At 37.3% G+C, this 12,869-nt stretch overlaps 1 protein-coding gene across 13 annotated transcripts in view; it reads right to left on the reverse strand.

Moving 5' to 3' along the window:
* The window catches only part of ERBIN (erbb2 interacting protein), a 117,879-nt gene extending 105,045 nt beyond the window's left edge, over nt 1-12,834 (reverse strand). For 6 of the 13 annotated variants that reach the window (XM_026056383.1, XM_026056381.1, XM_026056373.1 and 3 more), the window contains exon 1: nt 12,592-12,832. The gene's annotated coding sequence lies outside the window, so the exon portion shown is untranslated. Of the gene's footprint in view, nt 1-12,591 lie in introns of all 13 variants that reach the window. The other 7 variants (XM_026056388.1, XM_026056382.1, XM_026056385.1 and 4 more) reach the window with 3 other exon arrangements.
* Nucleotides 12,835-12,869: the final 35 nt, after the last annotated feature.

Consider the following 12,869-nt stretch of genomic DNA (forward strand, 5'->3'; position numbering starts at 1 on the left):
AGGAGGAAGAGGAGGAGGAAGAGGAGGAGGAAGAGGAGGAGGAAGAGGAGGAGGAAGAGGAGGAGGAAGAGGAGGAGGAAGAGGAGGAGGAAGAGCTTCTTTATACTCCAACACATTTTTGACATCTCCAACATAATTTTCTACAGATCTTCCCAAAGCTATTCCAAAAAGGCTGAGACCAGACAAACTAAAATACATCTCAAGCAGGGAAGACAGGTGGACTGCCAGAACAAATGCGAAGGCACATGAGAACCCAGCTAATGAGGACCTAGACACAAACAAGCAACTGCAGAAGTTCTTTTGTATGTCTCCTCTCTCAGCATGCGAACACATCCTTAGTTGACTGCATCATTACCATGAAACACTTAAAATTTTCAGAAAGCAGGAAGGGCAGAGTTTAAAACAAAAAAAGAAACACTAGCATCTCCCCTTTCAATCCAGGAGACAAGACCACATGGCAAGCTTTCTCACTGTTTCAAATCTGAACTCTTAGCATTGCTCCCCTCCCTCCCCAAAAAAAAAGAAAGTATAGAAATGCTGATAGCTATGGTCTCTGCTATGGCTAGTCTTCAGATGAAGTTACATTATTTTTTAATTAGCATTTAATAACGTTTGGATTTAAAGAAATCCCTACCTTCCACAGCTAGGAAAAGAAAAAACCTGCTCTCACTYCCTCCTTTTTCAGGGATCTATCGCTTCTTACAGAAGACAAAATAGCACTAGGGACCTTATGTAAGATAATTCACTGAAGTTAATTTATAATTGTATGCCTAATCATAGTGATGAAAGAGAAAACTAATGAGAGGCAAAACATTCAGAAATGACAAACAAAATTGCTTTAAAGATACACACTTCACTCCTTTTGTTTTTTTTCAGGAAAGTTATGAAATCAAAGGTTTCATATTACTTCAGATTAAAGGAAAAATACATGCAAAAAAAATCACTTAGAAATTGATCTGATTTGTGATGGAATCGTAATTCTAAAGAGACAACCTGTATTTCCTTGTCAATGCAGTTTTAATATCTTTGCCTTCCAACTAAGAGGAATCAAAATGACTACCACTTTACTGACAAGGAAGGAAGTAAAATGCAACAAGACACCCTCTGCCCTGGGCTTGGTTCTTTATCATAATAAAATCCTGCAATATTTGGAGCTATTATTCATACATGTTTCCACTTTCTGCCTTGAGAACTTGTTGGAATTACAGACTTTGGGCCAAATCAACATCCTTCACTGTTCATTTTTATTCCTAACAACCCTGTTTTTCTACCTGCAATGTCAAGAAATCATTTACATCTCTTCTAACAATGTAAAGAAAAACGTAAGTTACAATCCTTATTAAAAAAAAAAACAAAAAAAAACCACCCTCTATGCTGCAGATGCTAGATATCCAAGGAAGAAAAATAATACTTCTTTCCCTACACAGCACCTCCTTTTGATAATTTATGGATATTTCAATTTCAATATATTGCATACGTTAACAAAAAGAAAAAAACAGGGTATGGGGAAATGAACAATAGTAAAGCAAAAGTGCTGAAAGTGTAAAACAGCAATTGACATTAAACGCTATCCTCAGTACTTAATACAAGAAGTGCTTTATTTAATGTCTTCTCTTAATCCATAATTCAGGAAAAAAAGTCAGTTTTAAAAAACATATCTACCATATTCTGTCTTGCATGAGAATGTGTTATTTTTATTCATTTGACATATGCTGCTTCCTGAATGGATTTTATATATTTTGGCATTCCAGAACAAAACTGCTCTCATGTTTGGCACTCCATGTACAATGCAGCCAGGAAACCACTCCTTAGACTATGCAGCCATCTGCAGCAGATACCAAAGGTTTTCAAACAAGCAAGCTGCACTGTTGTAAAGATGCAGTATTTCAATACATAAGAAAAGTTCTAACCCATAAAGCAGACTTTCCCTCTAATTGCCTGCACGTAAATTTAGGCAATCTGCAATGAACAACAGTTCAGCACAAACTGAAGTGGAAAAAAAAAAACCAACCACTATTTCATATCAACAGCTATCAAAAGATATCTGGTTACTTTGTTTTTCTTCTAAATTGTGTTGTCCATATATTAAAACAAAACAGCCCCTGATGCCCCGCTTTACATGCATTCCTCCCAAAAAGTAGTTGCAAGAATTCCTAGCTAAAACTCAGATGACCAAACAACGGAGATCAGAAGAACATAGTGGAYCCAAAACAGTACAAGACAGAGAAACACAAAGAAATCAAAGGTTGGGTACATGGGAAGAGGAGGAACGACACCAAAAACCCTCAAAACCCTCTAGCTAATACCAAAATGTATCAATTGTGCAGAAGAATTGCTGCACCAGATCTAGATAGGTTACACAATCCGATCTGTGCTGAGGCACACAAATGGAGACACATTCCTAGAACGCAGTGTAAAGAGAAGGATGTGAAAGTTGTACGCATGCAGGAGCTGTGCGCACACATTTTAACTGCCTATTTGGTAGTTAGATTTCAAAAATTAAACCCTACCAAAAACAAAAAATAAAGACATATCCTGACACACAAAATACTACACAGTACCCTAATGAAAGTCACTATTCAAGGAAACAACACATACAACTAGGCTTCAGTTTAACTTCAGAAATCTTCCCCCTTAAAGAAAACTTCTGTCCCTGCCTCATAAATGTCACCCACCTCAACAAGACAGCTTCCTTTTTGCTTTTACATTTTTTAGTATAAAATGCAATACTATAGACCAAAAGCTTCTATTTACAGTGAAACTTAAAAGACAGTTTTCTTTAACACACCTTCATCACTACTGCAATAAGGAAAGCAACCACTGTCTAAATCTTTAAAGAGCATAAGTTTAAAAAATAATATTTTCCCAATTCCAAGGATCTTCTCCATCTAATTTATACAATAATTAAGACATATTACCTTAATAATATTCTCAGCAGTTTTTTAAAGGTCATTATCTTGGATGAATAAAAGAATCCCTGAATTGTACCTTGCTTTATTTTGTTTTTTCGACATTCATTTTACAGCTAATATATAAATCCTGATCCATCCCAATCATCCTTCTTGATATACAAGAACTACTTCTCTGCCTGAACTGTGGTTCCAGCCAGACTCTTCACATATCACATGTAGCTGAGCACTTACTCCCATTTTTCTTGTCCTCCATTTACTCAACTTCAGTCTCATAGTGCACATTTGATTTTTGCCAACCTACAATCTCCTTTCACCCTCAACACAAAAAACAAGCATTCAAGCTAATGCTTTTGATAATATATTATTTTTCTCTTCACTTAGTTTTATGTCTAAATGAACAGAATATTGTGATTAAAAAAAAAGCTGTTATGTTAATTTCATTTCACTACATCAGGCATTTGGGAGATCAAATAAGCAACTGTTATCACAAAATTAACAGAAGGATATTCTTGAATGGTTTCCAAAGAATTTTTGCCTCTTCAGATAGGGAAGAATGATGGCTACTGCTTACATGAAAAAAATTAAGAATTATTTGGAATTTAGACAATTACATTGAAGTACAGTTTCTCTTAAAGTACTGCTATTAACATAGATAAGATCTCACTATCAAAAGTCAAAAACGAGTTTTTCACCTGACAGGAGGTCTAAGTAGAACTAAGATTCTTCCTTCCTATCACTCTGGAAATTATAGGATCGAAAACTGAATTCAAAGTTGATTTAATAATAACTCAGCTTAAAGCGTTACTTAACTTCCTGACATCCTGTGCTTCACAGCAAGAGAAGAAAGTTTCAAAACGACTTTGACACTACTGAAGTAAAAAGTGGCACAGTGTCGTACTGATTTGCTATTAGCATGTCAGCCTCCTTTTCTCAGGATAAGGGAACTGAACAGCACAATGTATGAACTTACGAAAATTCTATAACTCTGATCTAGAAAAATTTTAATTGCCCAGGGGGTAGTTCCTTTCAGACTTTTGAAACATTAAAAACAAATTAATACAAGTATGGGGGAAAATGAGTAACATCTGAATTTTGAGTGAAGGTTATTCCTCAATATTTCATATTTAGAAGTCAAAATTTAAAACTTCATCAAGATTTAACACAAATGGTATGATGGGTGATCTATGAATTTAGAATGAGCCAATATATATTTGAATTCAATGAAAAGAGACAAGGACTCTCTCCATTTGGGAAAGAGAAAAGAGAGAGTGTCTTTTTTTTTTTTTTAATCCAAGTAACAGTATTTGTTGGTTCTTGACCAGTTATTTTACGGAGAGGGAGGGACTTGAAGAAAGGAGTGATTAAAGATGCATTTTTCTTCTATTATATAGCTTTCTTTTAACTTGCTTCACCAATAGGGCCATAATCTTTCCCTTGAGGTGTCATAGACTGCTATTGTAAAACCAGTTCAGTTTCCTGAAATACTAAAGGACTTTTGAAATCCTGGCAATACCTCTCTTTTCTTCCCTTTTATTAGTACTAAGCAGGAGAATCCTACAGAAAAGCTTGCCTGCTTCACTGTCTTTCTCTAGCAAGACCAGCACTGCAGAAAGCACCCAGGAATGGTATGACTCTCAGCACTTCTGCTATGCTTCAGTAAAGCAAGGCAAAATAAGTGTTCCTTGAAAGGTAGAGGATCTCTCCCAGACAAATACAAATAGAAGAGAAAGTTACTCTTGCCTAAGTCTGTTAAAGTCTAAATGTATTTTCAGTTTATCTTGCTTTTCTAATATTTGTATTGTTTACATTATTTCTTTAGATTAGATTTCTGGTACTAGATCCAAAACATGAAAATCTTAATTAGGAATAACACACTGGAAGAGCAGGACTTTAATGGTCACAAAAAACTCCCTTCCCTACCAAACACCATTCAGAAAAGTTAAAAAAAAAAAAAAAGGCATTATAGTTAAATAATAAAATAGTAAAGCTCCATGAGTTTCCTTCTCCCATATTAACATTTCTGATCTTTGCTATCAAAATTAAAGTCAGATGGTTTGCCAAATTCAGAGTTCCAAATGATTTTCCCCTCCCTGTCACATTCCCAGGGAGCAGGGGAACTCATAGGTTTAAACATCTTTTCGCCTGCTTTTACTTAGCACTGAGTTTTTAAGCTAATTTTACTGTGTTTTTAAACAACTTTTGAAATACCCATATGTGAATCAATAAAAGCGACCTTAAAAAAAAATTCCAGGTTTGCTCCAAATACTCTCATCTGGCATTCTTTACTTCATTCCCTCTTCTTCCAGTTCTTCCCCAAAAAGGAGATCTGCTGAAACACTCATGAATATTCTCCATTATTTAGAATAAATCATCCTACACAAGTTGATCAAAGCACAACTGAAATAAATGGTATAAAGGCTAGATAGCTACACAGAGATGTGTGAACTTTTGAATTTTCTCCCTCAGTGAAGATTCTACTCCCAAGAAAAAAAGAAAAAAAAAAAACCCACACACAATTATAGAGTGCCTCAGAATTTAAATGACCTGCAACTCCAGGGTTAACATCATATATGATTATGTGACCAAAAGTAACCCAAAATGAGTACTTTCTCCTAAAAGGAGCTAACTACCATGCTGACATTCTGGATCACCACAAGCTAATTTGCCACAGCAAACAAATGTAGCAGCAGCAGGCTATCGCTGCATATTAAAGGCTGTCTACACACCCATCCCCTCATTCAAGAACACCTATTTAGTAGGCCAAAGTGGAAGCAATAAAGTAAATTCAGCACCTGCATGTTATACACTGTAGTGTATGCTGTTTTCACACGAAAGACTTAAATTGCTATGCTGACATACTTTTCAGTTTACTTTCACTGAAAATACAGGCCTCAATCCTGTACTTACACAGTCAAGCTTTTTGTTTGTTTCAACCACAGGCATGCACAAGCACATGCAGAATATTAAGTATAACATTTCCACAGAGGAAGACGACATTTATAATTTACATTAGCATCATTATTTAAATTTAAGAGTTCCCCGATATCCAGTTTCAGATACAAAACTCCATCCTATCTTCTGGGTTATCTGTAAGCGAAGACAGAAGACCCGCGGTAATTTGACTAAGTTGCTGATAATAGGGTTCATCTTCTAAACTATCACTTCTCTCTTCAAGAAGATTAATTCCAAGAAGGCTCCAAGTCACATGTGTGTGTGKGGGGGGAACAGTAGTTCTCAAAACATTTCTTAGCAGCCTACCAAATGTCTTCCAGAAGAGTCTGGAAACTCTCCAGTATCCAAACTCTCAGAATAACATCCATAGCAAAAATCTGATTTTTGCTGAACCTGTGACTGACATTCACAGGCATCTGGCATTGCATTTCAGATATTACTCAGATGTACTGACGTAGCCTGAAGCATCTACACCCTTCTCCTTTCCTTCTTAGGAGGCTTCGGAAGTTGAAGTCTTCCTGAAAAATAAGTGAATTCTAAAGTATCAAGCAGAAGCACCAAAGCATCAGGAAAAAGAGAAACTGAACAATGCTGATCATATACACAGAACATAAGCTCTTAACAGCTGCTGTTAAGAAAAGCAGGGCCAGAAGAATTAAATATATGTATTGAAAGACTCCAAAGAGAAGGAGGGCCAGGGAAGCTGAAAAGAATACTTCTGCAACTGTATTAAACTTAGACTCCACATTATGAGACGGAACTACTGAAGAACATGAAACTTTTCTTCCAGAACTGTCTGGGAAGAGTCAGACCTCTGTACAGCTGCTACAGGAACTTCCCATGCCAACTAGAGTAAAAAAACGATTAAAAGGTTCCAAAGGCAGCAGTAAAACTCAAAGCACGGTACTTCAGAAACCAAGACAGATACTGTTTTTCACACATTCTTCTGCAGCTACCTTTAGCAAACTAACAGAACTTCAAATACTTTGAATTCAGTTATTAATATTGGAGTTTATCCTGCCAACAAGAATAAGGCCCTGGCCACTTCAGAAGGAGATACCACCCATTCCAAATTATAGTTGCCTAAGAAATTTTTCATTTCAAGTACCTGCAACTTTCATTGGGACTTCAAACCTAAGAGTTCCTTGTAAAGCTAGAACTAGGTAAGTGGCACAAGTAGTCAACACTGGGCACTAACAGTTCACAGGAAAACAACTATAAGCCAAGCATCTACTTCTAAAGTGCAATTATAACTTGAAGAGAACACAAAGCTCAACACTTGGAACAAGTATTATCCACCTATCTGTTTCTAGAAAAGAAATTCTACTCATATAGCTGCAAAATCTCCCACTGGTACTGTGGGATAATCCAAAATAGACAGATCATTAACTTCTTGGACCACATATATTTATTTCTGCTCATTCCACCCCAGCTACCTTCATGACAGGGGCTACAAGACAAGAAGCATAGCACTGTACTTATTGCTCTATACCAGCTTGGAGATTAATGTATGCTTAGAAGACTTTTTGTTTGGAAAGGGAGCTCACACACCTTGTGAATTCTGAACTAACCAGTCTGAGGATACTGATCTACAGTTTCTTCCAATTATTATTCTCACAATACACATCTATAAAAGAGAATCAGAAAGAACATTTGCTTTTAGCAGTTGTTTTACTATGCATATATAATACAGCTTTACGCTTGCAGGATTCATTTGTACAGCAATGTGAAACATAAAAGTTCAAGAAACCAGTTTTATTTACAGAAGATGCAAGGACATATAATACTGGATATTTAAAAATTTAGAAATGATGAAAAAAAGTTGTACACTTTGGAATCACTTACCTTCCCTTTGGTAGCTTTGCTTTTACAGAAAAACAAGTTCTCCTTACTATCACAAGTAATCTTTAAGGTCTAGACTGTGTCTAATCATTGCACAGATACAGAACAAAGGACAAGCACAAAACGTTCCTCCTCCCTCCTTAAGCAACAAAGTTGCATACAATAAAGGTTGTGCACAAGTGTTGTTACCTAACATTTTCTTGGCCCTTGGCCACACCAAAAAATGGGATGGAAGAATAAGGCCAAACCATTCATTAGCTACTGAAATGGATAAAGTGGAGAGGAGAGTATGTACTATCTTATCTGACAAGATTCAGTCATCAAACACAAGAAGCTCCAGAGGCATGGTACCTTCTCATGGTATTACAACCCCCAGGACAGCCACAGCAGCAGAGATAGTTCACATTGTCTTCAGACTCCGCTTAATCATCACTCTTTGTTCCTATGTATAATGATTGTTTTGTAGCAAGTATCTACAAATTAGCTCCAGATATAGAAAGAAGTAATCTGCTTTTCAATTTAAGCTACTCAGGAGAAGCTTGTCACAATGCTGACATTTTCCAGTGTAAGTGCACTTCCATTTGGTCTAGATGAAGCCAAGCTAAGAGATCTGCTTAACTTTATCTTTCAATTACACAAAATTCTGATGCATTTTTAAAGGCRGAAGGGGCAATTTAGTGTTGAAACACCATGCTTCTATATCACCCTCAGGGRAAGCACAGATGAAACTAAACAAATAGGTCAAACATCTGTACATAAATTTAAGCATCAAAAAATAGTGTCTTACAAAGGCCAAGTACTACAGATCAAGAACAACAGAAAAGGACGAATTATCCCRAGATTATTATATAATAAAAATCCTACCAATTTCAACATACTAATACTCACTTTTTCCATTTTTCTTATGCTGCCAGAACATGATATTTACATGCTTTCTCCTAAATCAGCATCCTCACTCTCAAAACTTTATATTTAAAACCTTCTACTCACAGTACACGAACACTGTATTCTTAATTGGAAGTGAAGAAGATTACTTAAATAAGCAATTGTTTTACAGCCAAAAATCTTTCAAACAAACAAAAACCCACCCATCTTGTCATTAAAGCAGTCATGTTAATCTTTGGATCATCCTTATAATCTTAAAAAGCTGCATAGAATAGCTCTGGGTTTATCAATTGTTACTGAAGTACACTAGGCAATATTATTGAGGCCCACTAATTTTTGCTGATACCTACTCAGCAGTGTGCCAGCTGTGCTGATGCAGTGGGGTCTGCATGCCACCCTCACAGTTGGAAATTGCAGTGGCATACTGCAGCTGATCCCCCAAGAGACGAGAACTGTAAGGATGGTGGGAAACCATCGCACATTTGAAGCTCTGACAAGTCAAAAAAAATGTACTCCTTGTCCAGAACTGGACCAGAGCCTGCCACGCAACTAGCAACGGAACTGTTCACAAGCTCCCCACAATACATACAAAGGGATATCCCCTATGCATTCAAAAAATTAAGCAAATCTCTCAAAACCAGTTAAACATTCAGAAGTTGTAGAAAAAGTAATCCATACTTCACAAGTGTGCACTGGAGTTTATAAGATGCTCCAAAGACACTAAGCTAGTAATTTAATAGGTTACCGCAAAAATTGTGCGTTTTAAATTTTAAAACTAAAAAACATAAATAGTAATTTATAGACTTTTTACTAAAGAAAATGATATATATGTTACTCATGTTCAATGTTTTCATTCTGACGTGAAAAGGGGAGTTGTCTGATGAGTTGCTTTACTTATTCGATAGCTGACAGCTAATATATCCAAATCTTTATTTTGCAGCTAGTTCATGTTTAACTACCTACATCAACTGTCATAATCAACATTTGCATGCTCACATAGGGATATAATCTACTGTTTCCATATCAGCAAGAGTAGCTTTTTCTTCAAGTCAACTAGCCACTCTTTTGGAAAAGTTTAAGTTCGTAGTTCCACTATGTGGAGTAAATGTCAGACCCTCCTTTAGCAGATCAGGTTATTTCATAGGAAGAATATACTGTTAAGAAAAAATATCAAACACTTGATCTTTATGTAACATTTTCCCTGAAAGATCTTCCTTTTTGTTTGGGAGCAGGAAGGACAAAAACAAAACAAAAAACAAAGCAGTCAGCCAAAAATCCATTACACTCCTACGGGAAAGCTGAGTTGAATTCTGCTCTAATCCCCTTTTATTTCTAGAACCTACTGCTAACATGGTAACTTTAATATATATATATATGTATTACATATATGATATTTATCTATATATATAAACATATATGCATATATGTGTGTGTATGTGTGTGCGCGCATGCATGCATCCCCTCCCTTAATTTAGGTGTTTCAAGTATGCTTCTTTACACCTAGGGGTACAGACTCTAAATGAATTCCACTGAAGACAAATCATAATCTCGTTTTCTTATGCCACTGCAGCTTAAGACACTAGGCAATTTTCAGTGAGTAATACTTTCTCCACAGAGCCCCCCAATCTATTCTGTATGAACGTGATGTGCAAATGGGTATCATACAGAGCACTGCATTTATACTGCACATTATCAACTTGCCCATTTATAAGACAAATTATTCATATTTTCACTAAAATTGTTGAAAAAATACACTGTGGTCCTCATGATAGCATGCTGTATATGCAACTTCTAGCTCTGACTGTAAGCATACCTACTTAAAGTTACCAATGTTTACATGAACTTAGTTCAATTCATGAGCAAGGAACAGCCAGGTAGGAAGAATGTTTCCCCAAGCCATCAACACATACCTATGAAAGTGCCGTTTCAAACAACATGAGCTGCCATGTGTATACCTAAATCATTTTATTCACAAAACGAATATCAGTGTCAACCTAATTTTTAGCTGAGACACAGTTGGTCTTGAGAAAGAATACAGTCCTTCATTACTACTAAACTATGTTAATGACATGAATGGCATTCTATGATATAATCATTAGCTGTAAGCAGTAGTGAATTACACTTTCATCATTAAAAAGGGCCTTATCCATAGCTACCATGGTGACAAAACGCTAGTGTAAAAAGTTGTGGCTCCACTACAAGGATCTATTCTTCTGCATGGCATTGAAAAATATTAAGTGCATCATGAGAAACACAAAAGGTCTGAAAAGAAACAAAATTGCATCCATTAGGAACACAGGGGTTTACATCTAAATTTGTCATGCATTGCTATAATTCCTCCTCCCTCCTCCCCCCCATTATTGGGGCTGAAACACTGCTTTGGAAAGTGATCGTTCTTTGTAAAAGGATTACTCTATTTAGACTTCATTGCTTTTCTGCCAAGCATCAGCCATATAAGGAAACTGAAGTTCACTGCCATTTATTTTGTTCAGCCCTTTCAGACGCCTAAGAATAACCTTTACCGCTGCCTAGAAAGGTAAGTCTATAAATTGCAAACTAAATCACTTCTTATCAGCAATAGAAGCCACTTTAGGTCAGTTAAATATTTTTCCTTGCACTATATCATTTAATGAAACAGCCTGAGCAGGCTTAATAATGTCTTCTCATGCACTAGACTACTTGGTGCTGTTGAAGGACTACAAATATCATAGTTTTAAAATGTTTGCATAGAAATTACTTTGTCCAGTTCTCATAAATACCAACACATCCATCTCAGATACTTCAAAGACTGAAGCATGCGCATCCTGTCTGACAAGCACACTGCTTTTGAGTTTGTCAAATAGCAATAATAATTTAGAAAAATAAGGTAGTACAGAGCTGGCTTATAGTTCATTTTAAACATTCACAGGACATGAAATTTCTTGCCTCCATGAAGAAGCTAACCAATAATTACCTCTTAGAGGCATATGAAATCAATCTGTGGTTAGCAATATTGCTTTCAATAAACGCAACTATTTGACATAACAAGCAGTAATCACCAGCACTACAAAAACCTTCCACCAGAACTACGCATTTAGTTTACCCTCCAACAGCTTCAGACAGGAGTCTTAAAAAATGATAAAGGAGAAAGTGGCCACCAAAACCAAACAAGGCTATGTTAATCCAGAGGTTCAAATGCACTTTTAAGAAGCCAGACAACTAGTTGCTGGGGGGGGGGTGTCTTTTTTTAATGGAGGCTCTCGAGATGAACTTGCGCAGGGATCAAAATGCAATGCAGACCTCTCCCATACAAGCTGAAAAATATGCAGCCAAACTCGTCATCTTGAGGGGGGAGAAAAGGGGCGGAGGGGAGGAAGAGAGGTGGCGACAGGAGTCGAGGGGAAAAACTGCAACAGTATTTACAGAGGACTACGAGGACAGATTTTTATAAAAGGAATTTAACAGTTACTTTTAAGAAGGCGGGCTACACACTAACTGATATTCCAGAAGACAAGATTAAAGACAAACGGCAAATACAGGGAGCTCCAAACGCCAAGATCTTTCGATTAAATAAAAGAGATTATCCCCTTTAGGACTTTCTTATTTCCTGATAATTATACTTTCAGGGTTAGCAATTGTTTTCAAAAGGAAGGAGCTGAAGAAGCACAGCCACAGAGTCGGGCAGTTTCAGTTCGGTACCTTCTTCCACTGAACAAAGAAACTTCTGTGTCTGAGGAGCTTAAAAACTTTCGGTCTCCCCAGATTGTTTCCTCGACCTCCATGAAAACAGCGGTTACGGCCATACAAACAGCATTTTAGCGAGAGACGGGGGGAAACACAAAGGACAGTCAAACTATGGGAGGCGGAAAACACAAGCCGATCAGAAAATAAAGGCCAAAAACAGGATATCAAGATGAAGCGTGAACTCTTTCCTTTTTCCCCACCCCCTTCGGCAGAGGAAGGATTTTTCTGTTGTTGTTGTTGCTGCTGCTGCTCCCCAAACCTTCTCCATTTAATTTACCTTGTCTGTCGGGTGTCTAAACCAGATCCAGCAGGCAGGAGTTCCTTCCGATCCCAAGGAAATATATTAAATCCAATCAAGTTTTCTTCTCGTAGAAGGGGGAGGGGGGCAAGAGGGGGAAGGAAAAAAAAAGAGATGCAACAGCTTTCGACGAGGACGGAGGTGTTTGCAGAGCGGAGCGTGCGATGTGCGTGTGCACGGGGGGAGGGTGGCGGCGGCGCCGGGCTTCTCCCGGCCCCTGCCGGCGGCGGCGCCGGGCTCTGCCCCGCGGGCGGCCC

This window comes from Apteryx rowi, unplaced genomic scaffold (assembly GCF_003343035.1).
Source record: "Apteryx rowi isolate R43461 unplaced genomic scaffold, aptRow1 scaffold_131, whole genome shotgun sequence".
NCBI lineage: Eukaryota > Metazoa > Chordata > Aves > Apterygiformes > Apterygidae > Apteryx > Apteryx rowi.